We start from the raw sequence: 20,904 nt of genomic DNA on the forward strand, positions 1-20,904 counted from the left end.
GTTACAGGGACGGCCTCCACTTGGTATAGAAGAATGACAATATGTCGGTGTAGACGACGTCGTCGCTTAGACGCAAAGTCAAAGAAGATGGCCGCGACATATGGACGACCGGTGGTGCTGATGTAGACGACATCCTCGTCAGATGTAGAGTTGGCGACGCCATGTCAATGTAGCCGGGTGGCGTGTCGAGGCAGTCGGTGCCCTCGCCGGGAGAGAAGTTGATGAAGATGGCGAAGTCAGGTTGATGTAGAAGTCTTCCTCTTCGAGCCCGGGATTGGTGATGACGGCACTGGCGGGGTTGATGAAGATGGGCTGACGATGGGTGACTCCTCCTCCGTCCTTTTCAGTGGCGCATGGGCGAGCTCTGATTATCCAGCATGGCCTCCGTGGTGAGTCCTATCGTCCGCTCAACTCTGGATGCGCTGAAACAAGAGGGGAAGGAAAAGAGAATGAGATAGAGAGAAGATGGTAGGTGTAGGCCTGGCACTGAAGAATATGGATGCCATGAGTTTGATCTTCCCTTGTCGTGGTAGATGATGTCGTGGCCTTAGATGTTGGCCTCCTCCTTTTTGCTGGTGCGTGGCTACACAAGTTCTCGCGGAAGAGCCATGTGTTGTTCCAGGTCTAGTACGTCTGCGCGCACAAGCCCATCATCGGTGCCAATATACATAATCTCGGCGCGTCATCTGCATGCGGTCTTCATGGGTGCGCGCCTGGTTGCTGACGTGTCGCCGCCTCTTCAATGTCGTCGTGGTGGCGTAGATGGCACCGGGCTGCAGGCCGGTAGCTCTGACATCATCGTGGCGGTGGTGATGGAGATAACGCCGGGCTTCAGGCCGACAGCTCCAGTATCGTTGTGGCGGTTGTGATGGAGCTGGGCCGCACGCCGGCGTGTTGGGGATAGCGTCGGGCTTGAGGCCGGCAGCTCCGATGTTGTCGTGGCGATGGTGACGGAGCCGGGACGCACGCCGGCATAGTGGAGATAGCGCCGGGCATGAGGCCGGCAGCTCCGCCGTTGTCGTGGCGATAATGATGGAGCCGGGACGCACGCCGGCATGGTGGAGATAACGCCGGGCTTGAGGCCAGCAGCTCCGACGTTGTCGTGGCGATGGTGAGGGAGCCGGGATGCACGCCGGCATGGTGGAGATAACGCCGGGCTTGAGGCCGGCAGCTCCGACGTTGTCGTGGCGATGGTGATGGAGCCAGGCCACACGTCGGTCGTCCCTTCGATGTCGCCTCTGAGGTAGAGTTGGCGCCTTGCTGCTTGCCGGCGGCGCAACCTCGTGGTCTTGCGGACGCGACTGGCGTTGCCTCGGACCGCCGGCGAGATGCTGCCGCCGTGAGGGCGCGTGTATGAAGGCGATGTCGGCCGTCGCCGAGAGCGCACGCATCTCCTGGGAACAGCTTCGGGTTACTTGGCCGTCCCGGGCGTACACGCCGTGCGCGCTGCCGCAGGCGCTCCCTCGCCTCTCTGCTCCGTGTCCTGGAGGTGCTGCTCCCGGACACGCAGTAATATCCTGACCTGGGTACATAAGAGATGGATGGATGTAGAAAAATTATGTTGACCTGGATGAAGCTCCACGTTGTGTCATCGATAGCACGCTTGCCACCAACAGGCGTTCCGCGTAGGCTCCGCACTAGTGCATGCCACCTTAGCCGCTGGTGCATTCTGCTCGCTGTCGTGCGTCCTCCTCGGCGCATGCGCTGCTGCCACCGGACAGCGCCAGACCGCGTGTATGTTGCAGGGCAAGTGTGTCGCCGCCGCGGGCGCGCCCAGTCCTCGGCCTCCTCCGTCCATCTCGTCAACGCTCCACCTTGGGCTGAAGAGAAAGATGAAATGAGAGAAGAAAACAGTGAGAAGATTAAATATATAAGCATGCCGTTGACAAAGAAGGATGCTCGTCTTGATTGTTGATGTAGGGTGTGGCATCCTAAGGCTTCGTCGGGCTAGCCAGCGGACGTTCGCTGTCGTCGCGGACGCCGGCGCATCATCTGCGGTCTAGGAGTGCACCGAGGCGGAGCGCATAGTCCGTCGCCGGGGTGCCGCGGCCTCCGTCGGTGCGTGTAGTCGCTGCCACCAGATGGGCGCGTCTCCTCTGGGCTCCTTCCTCCCCCCCTCAAGCTGCGTACGTGCGTGAGTATATATAGGCAAAGGTGTGGGAATGGATGACTATGACCTTGCGCGTGCTCTACGTAAACCAGCTGCATGCGCGGACGGTGCGGCCTCCTCGTTGCTGAGCGGGAGCTCCTGGTCTTGTGGAGAGATGAGCGGATAAGTACGCTTCCGTGAGATTAGCTTGTACTGGTGTGGAGGTCGAGCTCCCAACCGGGCTGGTGTGTTGGATCAGGTGCGTGTACATCATACGCAAACAAGTCTTACGTTGCGTGGGACGTAAACATGGTCCGGTTGATTCATCTGGCATTTGTTTAATATGCTCCATGCATGCATACTCACAGTGCAATACGTGAGTCATGCATGCACCTATAACTGTGATTAATTAACCAGACTGATTAGGCCACATGGATGCATGATACCCTCATCATGGCATGTACGTAAGCTGTGTCCATGCATAGCTCTTGTATTCTCACGCACATCCATTTGCTTGTTAACTGAGGCTCACTAGACCACGTACGTGTAGGCATAATTAAATTATGCTCCACCGATCTCAATGAACCCTTTTTATGAGAAAATCAATATCTTGGCTACACATGCAGGTGCACACGTATTAATGTCATATTTCATAATTGACAATCCCGAAATGGCGACAAAATCGCGTCGAACAGTGTGCATGACAAAGTAGCTGGTCGGTGATGCCTAACACACGCGTGTGCTAGCTTGCTGCTTTGCTATGTTTTCTTACACGCTTGCAACTGCTCATGCTGCCTAGCTTGTTGTGTCGCCGCCGGTCGCCAAAACCTCACCAACCGATCCGTCTGCGAGCTGCCTAGTGTACCGTGCCGAGCGCCACCTCGTCGGCCGATCCGTCCGTAGGTCACAAGTGTACCGCTCATTGGCACTGTTGGCCGGGAGCCAGTCCGATCGATCTTACGGCCCGGACGCCGAACTACGTCCCTCGTGTCCCTTCCTTTTGACGCGTATGCTAGATCGCATCCCCTCGCAACCTCCTCTACGATGAATCGATGATCACTACGGCACCCGAGCACCGCGTCGTCACATGACCCTTGTCTATATCAAGCAAGTTCATCGGAAAGGAAGATTGTGCAACCACTTGTACGTAATACAAGTACATCTTCTACTACATCGTATCACAACTCTTCATCGGTCCGAACCATAGAAATAACTATGGCGACCTTCTCATTGTACTAGTCGTTGACTGTGTCACTGACAAGGTCAAGTAACACTATCACATACCGGAGTCACTATAAAAATCCGTAATGAGTATACCGACTTGGGTCAAGACCAACATCCTCGTCCGGAGCGGGGATAATTCGGCTAAGTTACTAAGTTACTTTTAGTTGAATTGCTTTGAGTTGTTGACACAAACCTAATTGAAAGGTATCTAAAACCTTTAGATATTGGCCGAAATATGGTCTTGATGACGTTTCTATTAATGAGGATTGGGCAACTCATTACATGCTTTTAGGCAATTGTATGGTTAATAGTGGGCAACTATGTTATCTTTCATGTATTGTGCATAAAAAAGGATCCAAACAGTGTAGGCAAACTCTGGTATCTTTCTCTGAAATTCTTAACGCATCTCTATGACATAAACCTAATTGAAAGGTATCTAAAACCTTTAGATATTGGCCAAAGTATGGTCTTGGTGACGTTTCTGTTCATGAGGTTTGGGCATCTCGATACCTTTCAATTAGGTCTGCATATTTTTGGTTGTTCATTATGGAAAATACGCCAGCAAAAGGAAAGAGCGCGCCTCGTCTCCTCATGTCACGTGCCCGTGAACTAGTACATGCCCACCCGAACCACGCGCCCCACCTGGTCCCCCTCTTCCCTCCTTTTCGTGGCTACTAGCACCAATCACCCAAACGCCCAGCATGTCGTCCTTCTTCCTCTCCTCCCACATAACACTTTCCAGAATCATAGATCATGCTATTTTCAAAAGAGCAAACTTACCTGTGATTTTCAGGCAACTCATATTAAAATTTGAAGCAACTACTATCAGGCGTGTAAAAAAGGTCTGCTCACATATAAGTTCCTTGCAGTAAAAAAATATCATGTATCCCCAATGCAAAAGTAAAAAACATGCAACAACTTTGCCTGTGATGATTTCAGGCAACTCATGCTAAAATTTGAAGCATCTAGTGTCAGGCATTAAAAAAGGGGTTGTTGCCCCTGTAAGGTCCTTGCAGTAATATCAGGAAACCCTTGTGCAGAAAACAAACAACCGCAAAAACAACAAAGAGGATGTCATATATAGGTGACAGTAACCGCATATGTAGGTGCATTACATACACAAGTAAAAAATGAAAAAGAAACACGGTCACATAATATCAAAAGTTTACTAGCCATGTGTCCCTTCTCCCAACAAAAAGGCATGCTGGTTTTAAGCAACTATCTTGTGTGCTATAAGCAACTTTTGTCCATGCAAAAATGTAAGAAGCTTTCTCAATGCAAATACAATCAAACTTTGTCCACACAAAATTGGTAACTGTTTTTGTTAACAGCAAAAATATGCAGAAAATTTAACGAAAATGTTTATATCCTACTAGTTAAAATGAAGCAACTTCCTCCCAGTTGCGCTGGCACCTATGACCCCGATGATGTGATTTAGCGAGCAACTTTGTGAAGTTTTCCAAACAACTCCATTGTTTTCTTTGGGCAACTACACAAAACCACACCCACACACGCATAGTCTTGTGCCTCGTATCTCTAGATATGACACCTGAAAAAGAGGGATAAAGAACATACACATGTTCATTTTTGAAGGGGTTCACAGATAAGCTTATAGTCCCCTAAAAACACTATGTCCCCATGACCAACACCACCCCCTCCCCCTCTACGATCATTCTTGCACCAAGGGATCCCACCCCTGAGGAGAAGAAATTCTTGACGCATCTCTGTGACACAAACCTAATAGAAATGTATCTAAAACCATTAGATATTGGGCAAAATATGGCCTTGATGACGTTTCTGTTCATGAAGATTGGGCAACTGGATACATGGTTTTAGGCAACTGTATGGTTGATTGTGGGCAACTGGATACATGGTTTTAGGCACCAAGGGATAAAGAACATACACATGTTTGTGTTGGAAATATGCCCTAGAGGCAATAATAAAATGGTTATTATTATATTTCCTTGTTCATGATAATTGTCTATTGTTCATGCTATAATTGTGTTATCCGGAAATCGTAATACATGTGTGAATACATAGACCACAACATGTCCCTAGTGAGCCTCTAGTTGACTAGCTCGTTGATCAACAGATAGTCATGGTTTCCTAACTATGGACATTGGATGTCATTGATAACGGGATCGCATCATTAGGAGAATGATGTGATGGACAAGAGCCAATCCTAAGCATAGCACAAGATCGTGTAGTTCATTTGCTAGAGCTTTTCCAAATGTCAAGTATCATTTCCTTAGACCATGAGATTGTGCAACTCCCGGATACCATAGGAGTGCTTTGGGTGTGCCAAACGTCACAACGTAACTGGGTGGCTATAAAGGTGCACTACGGGTATCTCCGAAAGTGTCTGTTGGGATGGCACGAATCGAGACTGGGATTTGTCACTCCGTATGACGGAGAGGTATCTCTGGGCCCACTCGGTAATGCATCATCATAATGAGCTCAATGTGACCAAGTGTTTGGTCATGGGATCATGCATTACGGTACAAGTAAAGTGACTTGCCGGTAACGAGATTGAACAAGGTATTGGGATACCGACGATCGAATCTCGGGCAAGTAACGTACCGATTGACAAAGGGAATTGTATACGGGATTGATTGAATCCTCGACATCGTGGTTCATCCGATGAGATCATCGTGGAACATGTGGGAGCCAACATGGGTATCCAGATCCCGCTGTTGGTTATTGACCGGAGAGTCGTCTCGGTCATGTCTGCATGTCTCCCGAACCCGTAGGGTCTACACACTTAAGGTTCAGTGACGCTATGGTTGTAGAGATACTAGTATGCGGTAACCCGAAAGTTGTTCGGAGTCCCGGATGATATCTCGGACATCACGAGGAGCTCCGGAATGGTCCGGAGGTGAAGAATTATATATAGGAAGTCCAGTTTCGGCCAACAGGAAGGTTTCGGGGGTCACCGGTATTGTACCGGGACCACGGAAGGGTCCCGGGGGTCCACCGGGTGGGGTCACCTATCCCGGAGGGCCCCATGGGCTGAAGTGGGGAAGGGAACCAGCCCCTGGTGGGCTGGTGCGCCCCCTTTGGGCCTCCCTTGCGCCTAGGGTTGGAAACCCTAGGGGTGGGGGGCGCCCCACTTGACTTGGGGGGCAAGTCCCCCCCCCCTTGGCCGCCGCCCCCCTTGGAGATTGGATCTCCTAGGGCCGGCGCCCCCAGGGGCCCTATATATTTAGGGGGGAGGGAGGGCAGCAGCACCCAAGCCTGGCGCCTCCCTCTCCCTCCCGTGACACATCTCCCTCCTCCCGCAGCGCTTGGCGAAGCCCTGTTGGAATCCCCGCTACTTCCACCACCACGCCGTCGTGCTGCTGGGTCTCCATCAACCTCTCCTTCCCCCTTTCTGGATCAAGAAGGAGGAGACGTCTTCCCAACCGTACGTGTGTTGAACGCGGAGGTGCCGTCCGTTCGGCGCTCGGTCATCGGTGATTTGGATCACGACGAGTACGACTCCATCAACCCCGTTCACTTGAACGCTTCCGCTTGCGATCTACAAGGGTATGTAGATGCACTCCTCTCTCTCGTTGCTAGATGACTCCATAGATTGATCTTGGTGATGCGTAGAAATTTTTTAATTTCTGCAACGATCCCCAACAGTGGCATCATGAGCTAGGTCTATGCGTAGTTTCTATGCACGAGTAGAACACAAACTTGTTGTGGGCGTAGATGTTGTCAATTTTCTTGCCACTACTAGTCTTATCTTGTTTCGGCGGCATCGTGGGATGAAGCGTCCCGGACCGACCTTACACGTACGCTTACGTGAGACAGGTTCCACCGACTGACATGTACTAGTTGCATAAGGTGGCTAGCGGGTGTCTGTCTCTCCCACTTTAGTCAGAATGGATTCGATGAAAAGGGTCCTTATGAAGGGTAAATAGAAATTGGCATATCACGTTGTGGTTTTGGCATAGGTAAGAAACGTTCTTGCTAAGAAACCTATACCAGCCACGTAAAAAACTTGCAACAACAATTAGAGGACGTCTAACTTGTTTTTGCAGCATATGCTGTGTGATGTGATATGGCCAAAAGGATGTGATGAATGATATATGTGATGTATGAGATTGATCATGTTCTTGTAATAGGAATCACGACTTGCATGTCGATGAGTATGACAACCGGCAGGAGCCATAGGAGTTGTCTTTATTTTTGTATGACCTGCGTGTCATTGAACAACGCCATGTAAATTACTTTACTTTATTGCTAAACACGTTAGCCATAGAAGTAGAAGTAATCGTTGGCGTGACAACTTCATGAAGACACGATGATGGAGATCATGATGATGGAGATCATGGTGTCATGCCGGTGACGAAGATGATCATGGCGCCCCGAAGATGGAGATCAGAAGGAGCAAAATGATATTGTCCATATCATGTCACTATTTGATTGCATGTGATGTTTATCATATTTTACATCTTATTTGCTTAGAACGACGGTAGCTTAAATAAGATGATCCCTCGCAATAATTTCAAAAAAGTGTTCCCCCTAACTGTGCACCGTTGCGAAGGTTCGTTGTTTCGAAGCACCACGTGATGATCGGGTGTGATAGATTCTAAAGTTCGAATATAACGGGTGTAAGCCATATTTACACACGCAATACACTTAGGTTGACTTAACGAGCCTAGCATGTACAGACATGGCCTCGGAACATGGAAGACCGGAAGGTCGAGCATGAGTCGTATAGAAGATACGATCAACATGAAGATGTTCACCGATGTTGACTAGCCCGTCTCACGTGATGATCGGACACGGCCCAGTTGACTCGGATCATGTTTCACTTAGATGACTAGAGGGATGTCTATCTGAGTGGGAGTTCATTGAATAATTTGATTAGATGAACTTAATTATCATGAACTTAGTCTAAAATCTTTACAATATGTCTTGTATATCAAATGGCCCACGCTAATGTTGCCCTCAACTTCAACGCGTTCCTAGAGAAAACCAAGCTGAAAGATGATGGCAGCAACTATACGGACTGGGTCCGGAACCTGAGGATCATCCTCATAGCTGCCAAGAAAGATTATGTCCTAGAAGCACCGCTAGGTGAAGCACCCATCCCAGAGAACCAAGACGTTATGAACGCTTGGCAGCAGCGTGCTGATGATTACTCCCTCGTTCAGTGCGGCATGCTTTACAGCTTAGAACCGGGGCTCCAAAAGCGTTTTGAGCAACACGGAGCATATGAGATGTTCGAAGAGCTGAAAATGGTTTTCCAAACTCACGCCCGGGTCGAGACATATGAAGTCTCCGACAAGTTCTTCAGTTGTAAGATGGAGGAAAATAGTTCTGTCAGTGAGCACATACTCAAAATGTCTGGGTTACACAACCGCTTGTCTCAGCTGGGAGTTAATCTCCCGGATGACGCGGTCATTGACAGAATCCTTCAGTCGCTTCCACCGAGCTACAAGAGCTTTGTGATGAACTTCAACATGCAGGGGATGGAAAAGACCATTCCTGAGGTATATTCAATGCTGAAATCAGCGGAGGTGGAGATCAAAAAGGAACATCAAGTGTTGATGGTGAATAAAACCACTAAGTTCAAGAAAGGCCAGGGTAAGAAGAACTTCAAGAAGGACGGCAAGGGAGTTCCCGCGCCCGGTAAGCCAGTTGCCGGGAAGAAGCCAAAGAATGGACCCAAGCCTGAGACTGAGTGCTTTTATTGCAAGGGAAGTGGTCACTGGAAGCGGAACTGCCCCAAGTACTTAGCGGACAAGAAGGCCGGCAACACCAAAGGTATATGTGATATACATGTTATTGATGTGTACCTTACCAGCACTCGTAGTAGCTCCTGGGTATTTGATACCGGTGCGGTTGCTCATATTTGTAACTCAAAGCAGGAACTGCGGAATAAACGGAGACTGGCAAAGGACGAGGTGACGATGCGCGTCGGGAATGGTTCCAAGGTCGATGTGATCGCCGTCGGCACGCTACCTCTACATTTACCTACGGGATTAGTTTTAAACCTCAATAATTGTTATTTAGTGCCAGCTTTGAGCATGAACATTGTATCTGGATCTCGTTTAATGCGAGATGGCTACTCATTTAAATCCGAGAATAATGGTTATTCTATTTATATGAGAGATATGTTTTATGGTCATGCCCCACTGGTCAAAGGTTTATTCTTAATGAATCTCGAATGTGATGTTACACATATTCATAGTGTGAATACCAAAAGAAGTAAAGTTGATAACGATAGTCCCACATACTTGTGGCACTGCCGCCTTGGTCACATTGGTGTCAAGCGCATGAAGAAGCTCCATGCTGATGGACTTTTAGAGTCTCTCGATTATGAATCATTTGACACATGCGAACCATGCCTCATGGGCAAAATGACCAAGACTCCGTTCTCTGGAACAATGGAGCGAGCAACCAACTTATTAGAAATCATACATACTGATGTGTGCGGTGTAGGGGAACGCAGCAGAAAACAAAAAATTTCTGACCTACGCACCAGCCCAGGACCACTATGGAGACTGCATACATGGTTTGATCTTTTTCGTTACCGACTCGTAGCGCAGCGGGAAGTAGAGTCGATGACGATCGGCGGTGCAGATCCCCGCAGCTAGGATTTACAACCTCCCAACCGCGAGGATGTATACCCTCATCTGCTCCTCAGACAGCCCTCCGGGAGGCGGTCGAACAGCCCCCCGGACGGTGTCGCGGACAGCCCTTCGGGAGGACCTTCGAAACTCGAACGGTCACTCGGACAGCCCTTCGGGAGGACCTTCGAAACTCGGACGGTCACACGGACAGCCCTTCGGGAGGCACTCACGAACTAAGACCGAAACTACGATCTCTCTACAGAGTTGCACACATACGGTGTCATCTATCCGGCAGGGCTTCGCCGTCCAGAACTAGTTCCTGCCGGAACCCAGACAGCCTTACGGCTCTACGAAACTCTTTTCGTGGGAGGGAGAGAAGAAGCCAGATAATGCATGGCATGTGTATGAGAGCAAGGGATGAGTGTGGAGGGCTGCCCCTCCACCTCTATTTATAGGAAATCCCAAGGGGGTAGGGTAGTTTCACAAAAAACCCAAAATGCACATGAATGAAGTCCTTCCACAAGGACCTAGGAGTGAAACCAAGGAACAAGAGGGTCCCCAAGGGGGGATACCCCATGTGGCCGGCCACACCCTCATGAGGGGCCCAAAAAATGGCTCCTATCCATCCATGTCATCCCCAAGATCTTTTGGAGCAAAGCCCCAAAAGGTGGCTTTCCATAAAGTAACCATAAAGCTGATTTTCACTATTCACGACGACATTTTTCAGCGTCTGATCGAACTGAAAATATTTATGTGGGCTAAGAACATTTCCAGTACCCACTAAAATGATTTTCAACGCGTTCCGAAACAATTCCGATTTTAGTGATTTTCATCTGCGAAACGCATCTGAAGTGGCTCCGGCAGCTCCAGAACATTTCCGGTTTTTATCTCAGAAAATTCCAAAAAGCTTCCAGAATGATTCTGGCATCCTCCAAGAATTATCAGGCATGTGCCGAAACCAATTTGACTTAATGGTGTATCCCGAAACAACTTTTCGGTATCATCGAAACTTATCCGATGACCTCTCTCTGCGGTACGATTCCGCTGTCCGAAACTTTTCGGTGTCCGAAACTTTTTCGGTGATTTTCTCTCAGACTCCCTGTCTAGTATTCAGCAGATAGATGACCCTTAAGTGTGTGACCCTATAGGTTCGGTGAAGTATAGACATGACCCGGAACCCCTTCCGATCAATGATCAACATCGGAGCCGTGGACACCCATATTGACCCCTATACCCACACGAATAAATATTCGAGTGAACCTCCAGTTGCCGTGTGCTATTCCTGTTGCTTCGCGATATGTTACAAATACCCGAGGTGAGACATGTTGGCATTCCCGTGGATCAACAACTTGTCCACTATGCTAGTTACCTCGTTACCGGTATTGTTCTCTTTTCTCGTTATCGTGTTCCGGCATCCCCGTGATCAAATCACAAAGTGTCTGGCCAGACGATGATGGATACCGTAACACCGAGAGGGCCCAGATATATCTCTCCATCGTCGGAGGAGCAAATCCCAATCTTGAGCTATCAAGTTACTTGACACACTTTTCCATGAACCCGTAAGCCGCCGTAATAGCCACCCATTTACGGATGACGTTTAACAAACCCCAAAGTTCATGAAGCAAGCATGAAGAAACTCGATACTCTCATGGTCTAAGGAATCATGCAAACGTTAACCATCTCTGTGTTATGTACCAATAAACTTGTGACGAATGAATCTCATAGCATAACATCAATCCGGGTCGATTCAACACAAATGTTCTCTTAACATTGTGCCCTCAAGGTTGCTCACATAGACATGCCCATGATCAGGAAAACATAACCATCATGCAACACTTGAGCTAGTCTTAGAGGCCAGACTAGGAATACATTTTACCGTTTATTATTCCACACATGCATGAGTCTTCCTCCGAGCCTCGTGGTTATTGCAGACTCGAGAACCATAGCAGTTATAGCATGGAACATAAACATAATTATGAACTCGGAGATAAATAATATCATTTATTATTGCCTCTAGGGCATATCTCCTACAGACTCCCACTTGCACTAGAGTCAATAATCTAGTTAATGCTAATGCACTTTACACCTGTGGCACACCGGTGTAAATATGCTTCGCTTGTGGTATAGCCTGATGTCCAACGGATCTGACGACTTCAGTTCCGTGTGTATCTTTGCATGTCCTCGCGTTTTCACGTTTTCACAAAAAATCATATTTTGTGTGGACTTGGCTTTGTATGTATGTGAATCACAGGTCGAACCTGGATTCCTCAGACTGAGTTATGGAGCAACTACCTGCAGTAGTGTCCCATTGTCAAAAGCCATCTTGGAACTATACTAAGTTCATGAATGAACTATATGATTCAACATCTTCTTTGTCGCTTCTAAAGCGTCAACATACTTAGCCCTTGTTATAGAATTCGCCACAGTAACTAGTTTGAACAAATTCCAACTAACTGTGCCACCACAATGTGTGTTACACAAAACCCTTAACTTAAATCGAAAATCGCACGGTGAAAAGATGAAGACTATCGATGTAACATTTTACAACGAACTCTTCATGATCTCCGCTTGCAAGAAAACATATCATCAGTACTTACTCTAGTACTCAATAACATCTTTCACTGTTGTCCCACGATCAGTACTTTGATCACTTTAGTATCCATACTCGCAACACCATGGGAGTATCGGACATATCTGGTTGTTTTACATACCATGGAATACATGATTAATCCAAACACAAAAGTGTGTGGAATCTGCATCATGTATTTTACTCATCAGTGTTTTGGGACACCGAGTCTTGCAAAAACTCTTTCCATGTGACTTTGGCAAGAATCACTCCTTGGCGTTTTAAATGCTAAAAGGTTTTAGCATCTTGTCAATATGTATTCATTGCTTAGCCCCATTAGGTAAATCTATCTCCATAGATCATCATGCCTAATATTGAGGCTATTTAGCCTAAGCACTTCATCGAAAAACTATTTTCAAATGAAGTCCTAATTTGTGTCAAGAAATTTATTTCCAATTACCAATGTGCCAAGCACATAAGGTTTTTAGAAATATTATTACGCTCCCACTTACTTTCTTGAATTACAAGCATCTTCGTTACCCATTGATGAAGTCAAAACCCCTTTGACCATTTCATCAAAACCCGAAGATTCCAACTCCATTTTGCTCTCTTCTGTCCATTGCTGGAACTCTGAAGTTTGCATACCTACTAGCATCCTCTGGATCGACAAATTACTTTGGACTGTATCATATACAAGTCCTAGCTTTCATTTCCATCAGATGGAAATCCTTTTATCATCCATGTTTCATATCTCATGATTGAAATATGTATTAATTGCTAGTTCAACCTGAACCGACTTTAAGCATCGCTACGATGAAAACAACCTCATCGTAGTCAACTCTTGAACTTGTTATTCCAACAAGTCGAGCTTTATGGATAAAACATTTTATCCGTATCAGTTTTAAGTTCCATAAATATTCTTTAGACTCTAAGTCTTCCGAAAGGTGTATCAAGGTTTTAATCTTGAATCACTTATATGGAAACTAACTCGGGTTGTATTGGCATTTAGCCAATTCCGGAGTCAGGGCCCATCAACGCTTCCTTGTGTATCGTAGGTATAATGTTGTCTAACAACAATATCTCGTTTGCGCACCTGAGAGGTTTGCACGAGCCTTGCCTACGTGGTTCAGCTGCAAGTTCGACCGAAGTTCATACATTTTGTTGTAGAGACTTCCGTATCAGTCGCGGTAGGAAACTCTGGAATTACTTCCAAGGTCTCTTTCCTTTGATCTGATGACGTAGATACTGTTTATCTCGTCGAGTTGCACTATTCTCCCACTCACCTTTTTGAAAGAACCATTCTCTTTAAAAGCACACCGTTTCGCGGCAAAACTATTTGCCTCGGTATAGTGAGGGAGGAATACCCAACATTTTGGTATAACCTACAAAGTAGCACTTGTCTGATTTGGAATAGGTTTGTAACCTTTTACACAAGCCCCATATTCCAAATGTTAAGAAAAGATATAACATGGTTGGGCGTACCATACCATGACTTCATTTCAACAGACCCGATGTAGCTCTTTTCAGTGTAAAAGCCGCAGTCTCTAAAGCATCACTTTAAAAGGGATAATGGCAAATTTATTTATGTCATCTTTCACCTTACCATGTCATAAATGGTTTGATTACATCTCCACAGACTTTTCACTTGCAGTGGTGTTCCGGGAGGTGCAAGTTATGAAACCCCTTTCACAACTCATCAGACATTCGCTAAACATGTAACTCAAATATTCCTTTGTGCAATCAAATTGCAGAAACATAATTTTCTTGTTACAATAACTTCTACTTCATTTTTGAGAACCTTTCGAATGATTTCAAAAGATCCAGACTTACGTCTCATCAAGTAAATATCCATATATCTACTTGAGTCATTTCTGAAGATAAATAAATCCACCACTAACAACACTTATCGGACTACACACATCAAATGTATGATCACTAATAAGTTTGTTGTTCGTTCCTTATGGCCTGTGAACGGTATTTTAGTCACTTCACTTTTCGGAGGAAAGTTGCAAGTGTCAGATGATTCAAAATCAAGAAGACTTCAAAATCCATCATAGTGGAATTTTCCATGCGGTTTCTCCAATGTGACCAAATGTAGTGCCACACTTGTGTGGTATTCTTTTAGTCTTGCGACATTTAGCGTCAGTGTTATGGATGTATCATATTACCATCAATATTCATAACATACATGCCATCTTGGATGGAAGCATGGCCCTTCATGTTATTCATAATACTTAACAACAATTGTTGTTTTTATGAACAACTCTTTTGCAACAAACATTGTGCAATGGGCTAGAGTGTATGAAACTCTAAAATGAATTATGAAAGTAAACCCAGAGGTATTGTATTATTATCAATATTCATAACATACATCTCATTCATAATGAAAGTATGGCCCTTGTGTTATTCATAACATCGAACATAAAAAGTTCTCTTATGAACAACCTTCTTGCAAGATACCTTATGCAATGGGATAGAGTTTGTAAAACTCTAAATGAATTATGAAAATAAATACAGACGGCAATACACTGATGGAAGGTATAGTAACATTTACTATGTTCCCTGTGTATCCCTTAACCTCATTTCTAGCTACTCTTTCAGGCCATAGTAGTTCTTACATCGAGTTGCAACAGAATGCAATCGAGCGGGCAATTTTGTGATGAACTCACAATACCCAAGAATTAGTGATTAACATGTTTAACCATAATTCGCAAGAACTATATCTTTGACCAGCCTTCTATACATCAAAAACTTGTATGACATTCATACATGAGCTGGATATTCCAGTCTTCTTTCCTTTTGCCTTTATACTGCTAACAGTTTAACTTTTAGTATTTCTCCTACTCTCAGAAGAAGCACCCAACTTAAGAGTGGCATTAGCCCCGGACTTCCTAGGCGTGTTAGTCATACTAACACCCTTTGGACACTTCCTTTCTCTTTAAGTTGTTGTTTTATTCACCTTTCATTATATGACAGACGTTCTTCTGGATCCCTTTCCCAACAGTCAAATGCATAGTAAACACTTTTACTAATACTTGCAAACAAACATTGCTTTGTTTGTATCTGAAAATAATTTTCAGTTCCATGAATATCATATAACTATCCCAACTTTCGAAGTTTGGGTTTCATGGAAGCAAACATATTCCACTTGACTGTAACAGAATTCTAGCTTTTGGATCGAAGGACGAGAGTCACATGATCCATAGCATTAGCGGGAGGATACGGAAAGCATGCGATAGGACAATGTCCTTCTCAGCACTTTTGAGGACAATCCTCATATTACGTTACCAATCGTAAAGTTTTAACCAGATATTTGACAGCTATTCAATTTTAATAGGGAAGGTGGAAACGCGAACCATTATTCTACAACTATTTTGCAAGAAACACTTAGACAGTGTTCATAATTAATTGCACTGAGAATTAAACATGTTAATTCAACAGTGCGCTCCCACTCAAATCAATATCTCTCACAATTAATTTTGAGTGATACAAGATCCAGACTTCAATTCATCGCCATAGAATCATCATCTCATAACATGAATTTTAATCGGTAGGCCAACTTGCCGATCACATCTCTATGTGACTCTTGCTCATCTTTCGATGCGTGTGTTCCGAGCTCAGGACTATCCTGCCATGAACGTCAAGACAACCAAGTGATCTTGCTGCGAGGTCTGACCTCACCCGCCTCACACTTCTCTAATCGTTCGTACCCATGCATCCATGGCGCACCCCGAAAAGATAGGTGCCGTGACGGTGCTACACTTGGGAGAACACTAACTACTTGATATTTTAAGTGAGAGATCACCCTAATAAAAGCGACTACCGCGCAATCAAGAAGGGTGCATCATAAGGGATAAACATCTCAGGCAATTCATAATAGCATGATATGGTATAGCCCTTTCTGACGGAGAAGTATTTCATTTCTTCGTCTTCGGCATTCGCGTCGGTGTTCACCTTCGCGAAGATTGCCACCACCTTGTCGATGCACCAGATAATATTGCTATCTCTATAGCTAACAAAATAATGCATTACAACAAGGTTGACACGCAGGTCATTAAAGTGCAATCATATGGCTCCAGCCATCATGCCGAATCATGACACGCAGGTCATGTTAATCAAATTACATCATATAGTCATCTCATACATAATCGAATTAGTATGAGCACTGCTATACCACATCACATGCACATCCTGCAAAACCAAGTTAGACACCTCTAATAGGTTTATGCAAAATTTTATTTTACGTGGCTTCTAAGGTTTTGACTTAAACCGCAGCTACCAACGTTTTATCATCAAGTATGATTATTCAAGTTGCTACATTAACATCTCGGGGTGTATGAAACACGGGATAATTAAATCTCGAGCCCCATACTAAACTTCGTCATACGCATGACCCCCGTGCAGATCATATCTGCAATGCCCTTTAATCTGCGAATTTCATCTTTCTTTTGACTACGGCAGAACCCAAAGAACTGATAGCACTTCCATGATCAATCAGGATCACGGATTGCCAGAACTTTGTCAAATTCCACCATGCTGTCTCGAGATTGAGCAAACGCAAATTCTAGGGAAGCAACAAGAACCTCGGGTAACAGATTTCATCTGTCACCCGCATAAATAATTTTCAGCAATAGATCTCATCTACTACCTAATTATATTATGCAATACCCATACATCTCCATGTATTCTAGATCGAAACCTGCATCTACGCATAGCACGGCTCTTGATGCCACTGTAGGGGAACGCAGCAGAAAACAAAAAATTTCTGACCTACGCACCAGCCCAGGACCACTATGGAGACTGCATACATGGTTTGATCTTTTTCGTTACCGACTCGTAGCGCAGCGGGAAGTAGAGTCGATGACGATCGGCGGTGCAGATCCCCGCAGCTAGGATTTACAACCTCCCAACCGCGAGGATGTATACCCTCATCTGCTCCTCAGACAGCCCTCCGGGAGGCGGTCGAACAGCCCCCCGGACGGTGTCGCGGACAGCCCTTCGGGAGGACCTTCGAAACTCGAACGGTCACTCGGACAGCCCTTCGGGAGGACCTTCGAAACTCGGACGGTCACACGGACAGCCCTTTGGGAGGCACTCACGAACTAAGACCGAAACTACGATCTCTCTACAGAGTTGCACACATACGGTGTCATCTATCCGACAGGGCTTCGCCGTCCAGAACTAGTTCCTGCCGGAACCCAGACAGCCTTACGGCTCTACGAAACTCTTTTCGTGGGAGGGAGAAAAGAAGCCAGATAATGCATGGCATGTGTATGAGAGCAAGGGATGAGTGTGGAGGGCTGCCCCTCCACCTCTATTTATAGGAAATCCCAAGGGGGTAGGGTAGTTTCACAAAAAATCCAAAATGCACATGAATGAAGTCCTTCCACAAGGACCTAGGAGTGAAACCAAGGAACAAGAGGGTCCCCAAGGGGGGATACCCCATGTGGCCGGCCACACCCTCATGAGGGGCCCAAAAAATGGCTCCTATCCATCCATGTCATCCCCAAGATCTTTTGGAGCAAAGCCCCAAAAGGTGGCTTTCCATAAAGTAACCATAAAGCTGATTTTCACTATTCACGACGACATTTTTCAGCGTCTGATCGAACTGAAAATATTTATGTGGGCTAAGAACATTTCCAGTACCCACTAAAATGATTTTCAACGCGTTCCGAAACAATTCCGGTTTTAGTGATTTTCATCTGCGAAACGCATCTGAAGTGGCTCCGGCAGCTCCAGAACATTTCCGGTTTTTATCTCAGAAAATTCCAAAAAGCTTCCAGAATGATTCTGGCATCCTCCAAGAATTATCAGGCATGTGCCGAAACCAATTTGACTTAATGGTGTATCCCGAAACAACTTTTCGGTATCATCGAAACTTATCCGATGACCTCTCTCTGCGGTACGATTCCGCTGTCCGAAACTTTTCGGTGTCCGAAACTTTTTCGGTGATTTTCTCTCAGACTCCCTGTCTAGTATTCAGCAGATAGATGACCCTTAAGTGTATGACCCTATAGGTTCGGTGAAGTATAGACATGACCCGGAACCCCTTCCGATCAATGATCAACATCGGAGCCGTGGACACCCATATTGACCCCTATACCCACACGAATAAATATTCGAGTGAACCTCCAGTTGCCGTGTGCTATTCCTGTTGCTTCGCGATATGTTACAAATACCCGAGGTGAGACATGTTGGCATTCCCGTGGATCAACAACTTGTCCACTATGCTAGTTACCTCGTTACCGGTATTGTTCTCTTTTCTCGTTATCGTGGTAATATTCGAAAAGATATTGCAACATCGGTGTGACGTTGGATTAGTTGCAAGTAAAACAGTGGAAAAATATATTATTCGAATTTATAGATATTAAGTTTTATTTTTTGCAAGCTCTAAGGAGTAACTAAATTATTTTTAAATTGCACCAATTTTAATTAACCAAGACTATGGAAAAACTTTATAAATGGATAGAACACACTTTCTTGATAGGAATACATATTTAACTCGTTACATTTGGATTTGAAATGGCCAAGAAATGTTCGCCTATGTAAAAAAAATACTTGTTGACAAGTTCCAAAAAACATGTACGCAATTTCAAAATGTTTGTGAATTCAAAAAAGATTCACGAATTTTAAAAGAGTTCATGAATTTAGAAAATGTTCGCAACTTCAAAATTATGGTGAACATTTTTTCAATTTTGTGAACAAATTTTAAATTCGAAAAATGTTCACCCCAATTTGTAAAAATGTTTACCATTTTGAAAAAAATCATGAATTTTAAAATATTCGAAATTTCAAAAAAATTGTACGTACTGAGTGCAGGGGGTTACACACCAGGCCGCTCACACCAAATAGGAGATCGCCAAAAAAATGAACACGAACAAAAAACTAGAGCACACAGAAGACAACTGGGCCATAGCTTTAAAACAAAAAATACAGGCCCGTCCAGCCCGAAAGAAAAGACTATCTATACCTATACTACCTACTATTAAAGGGGTATTCTTGGTTTGGTCCCGTTTTGTTTCGTCCCGTTTTTTCGTACCTTCGTCCTTCCGTCTTTCCTTTTATCGTACGTCAAGAGTGCCTTCGTACGTCCCGATCGATTGCTTTTGGCTTCTGGTCTGTTCACCCATCGCTTGGCTGGGTCTCAGCCCGTTAAATTAAACACGGCTGAACCGTGCGCTGTAAGCTGGCCCAGCTATCAGGCCTGCCGCGTGCTATAAGCCGGCCCAACTACACTGGCAGCCCACGCAAAAAATAAGCGTTTCAATCATGGGTTTCGAACACATGACCTGTGGTCTATCCATAGATGGTACATACCATCTAGCTACGTCACTTTTGTGTTAGATAGAGACGCAAAGATTGGTTTTGTTTAGTCCCACCTTGCACACAATACAACCAGTTTATATACATTTTTTAGTTTCCTGGTTATCAAGGAGTTGTCCCAGGAAATAAAGAAAGGAGAATTCAAGGAAGGAAAGGAAATTGAGAAACGGAAAATAATCAAGGGAAAAATCATGCCACCTTTCAAAAAGTAAATAAGGAAAGCGAATTTTTTTTGTGAGCTTTTGACGCCCGACAAAACCACAGTTGTTGAAATTCTAATGCAAGGCCTGCTTCCTGCTGCGTTGGGGATTTTTCTATGTCCATGTTGAGTTGTCGGTGAAACGAAGAATGTTAACGAAAAAATAAATATCATATATGACTTTGTTTTTAACAAGAACCGTGGTGAGCCCCAAACACTATTTTAGTACAATATTTTTAAAATCTAGAAAATATACAAATATCCCCACTCGAACAAGCCCAAACATATAATAGTTGTTGCGAAGGTATGCTATCTCTCTCCGAATTTTGTGAGCGGTATTGGCTAAACTTTACCGAGTTCCTAATTTCTTTTAAGGAGAAGTTCATAATTTTATTTTGTTTCATGGAGGAAAGTATGTTGATGTAGGTAAAGAAATATTCTATAAGATTAGCATGTCCTATTTCGATAATTTTGGATCTTAAAAAAAATTGACTAAAATTTGCATGAACAACGAATGTATTTTTGCACATATTATTATAAATAAACTTGAATATAAACTGTTTTTTCCCGTTGCAACGCACGGGCATTTATGCTAGTGTATACCTAAATGGATTTCTGTTGCTAAAAAAACCTAAATGGATTTCTGTTCTCAAAAAACTTAAATAGATTTCTTTTCACCCAAAAAAACCTAAATAGATTCCTAATAGAAAAGACTAATATATAAGAAGTGCATCTCCAGATATATAGCACATACACGCTTTGTCTGGTGCTTAGCATGTGCTTCACCAGCGCACAGGTTTCAAGTTCGACACCCCCACGTGCTGTTTTTTTCTTTTATTTCTCATATATCCCACTGACATATGGGCCCATTCAGACGAGCAGGACCGGGCTAACTGTCATACTGCAGAATACACTGTACATGGTTTGCATTGTTTGA

The sequence above is a fragment of the Aegilops tauschii genome, chromosome 6, assembly GCF_002575655.3.
Source record: "Aegilops tauschii subsp. strangulata cultivar AL8/78 chromosome 6, Aet v6.0, whole genome shotgun sequence".
Classification (NCBI taxonomy): domain Eukaryota; kingdom Viridiplantae; phylum Streptophyta; class Magnoliopsida; order Poales; family Poaceae; genus Aegilops; species Aegilops tauschii.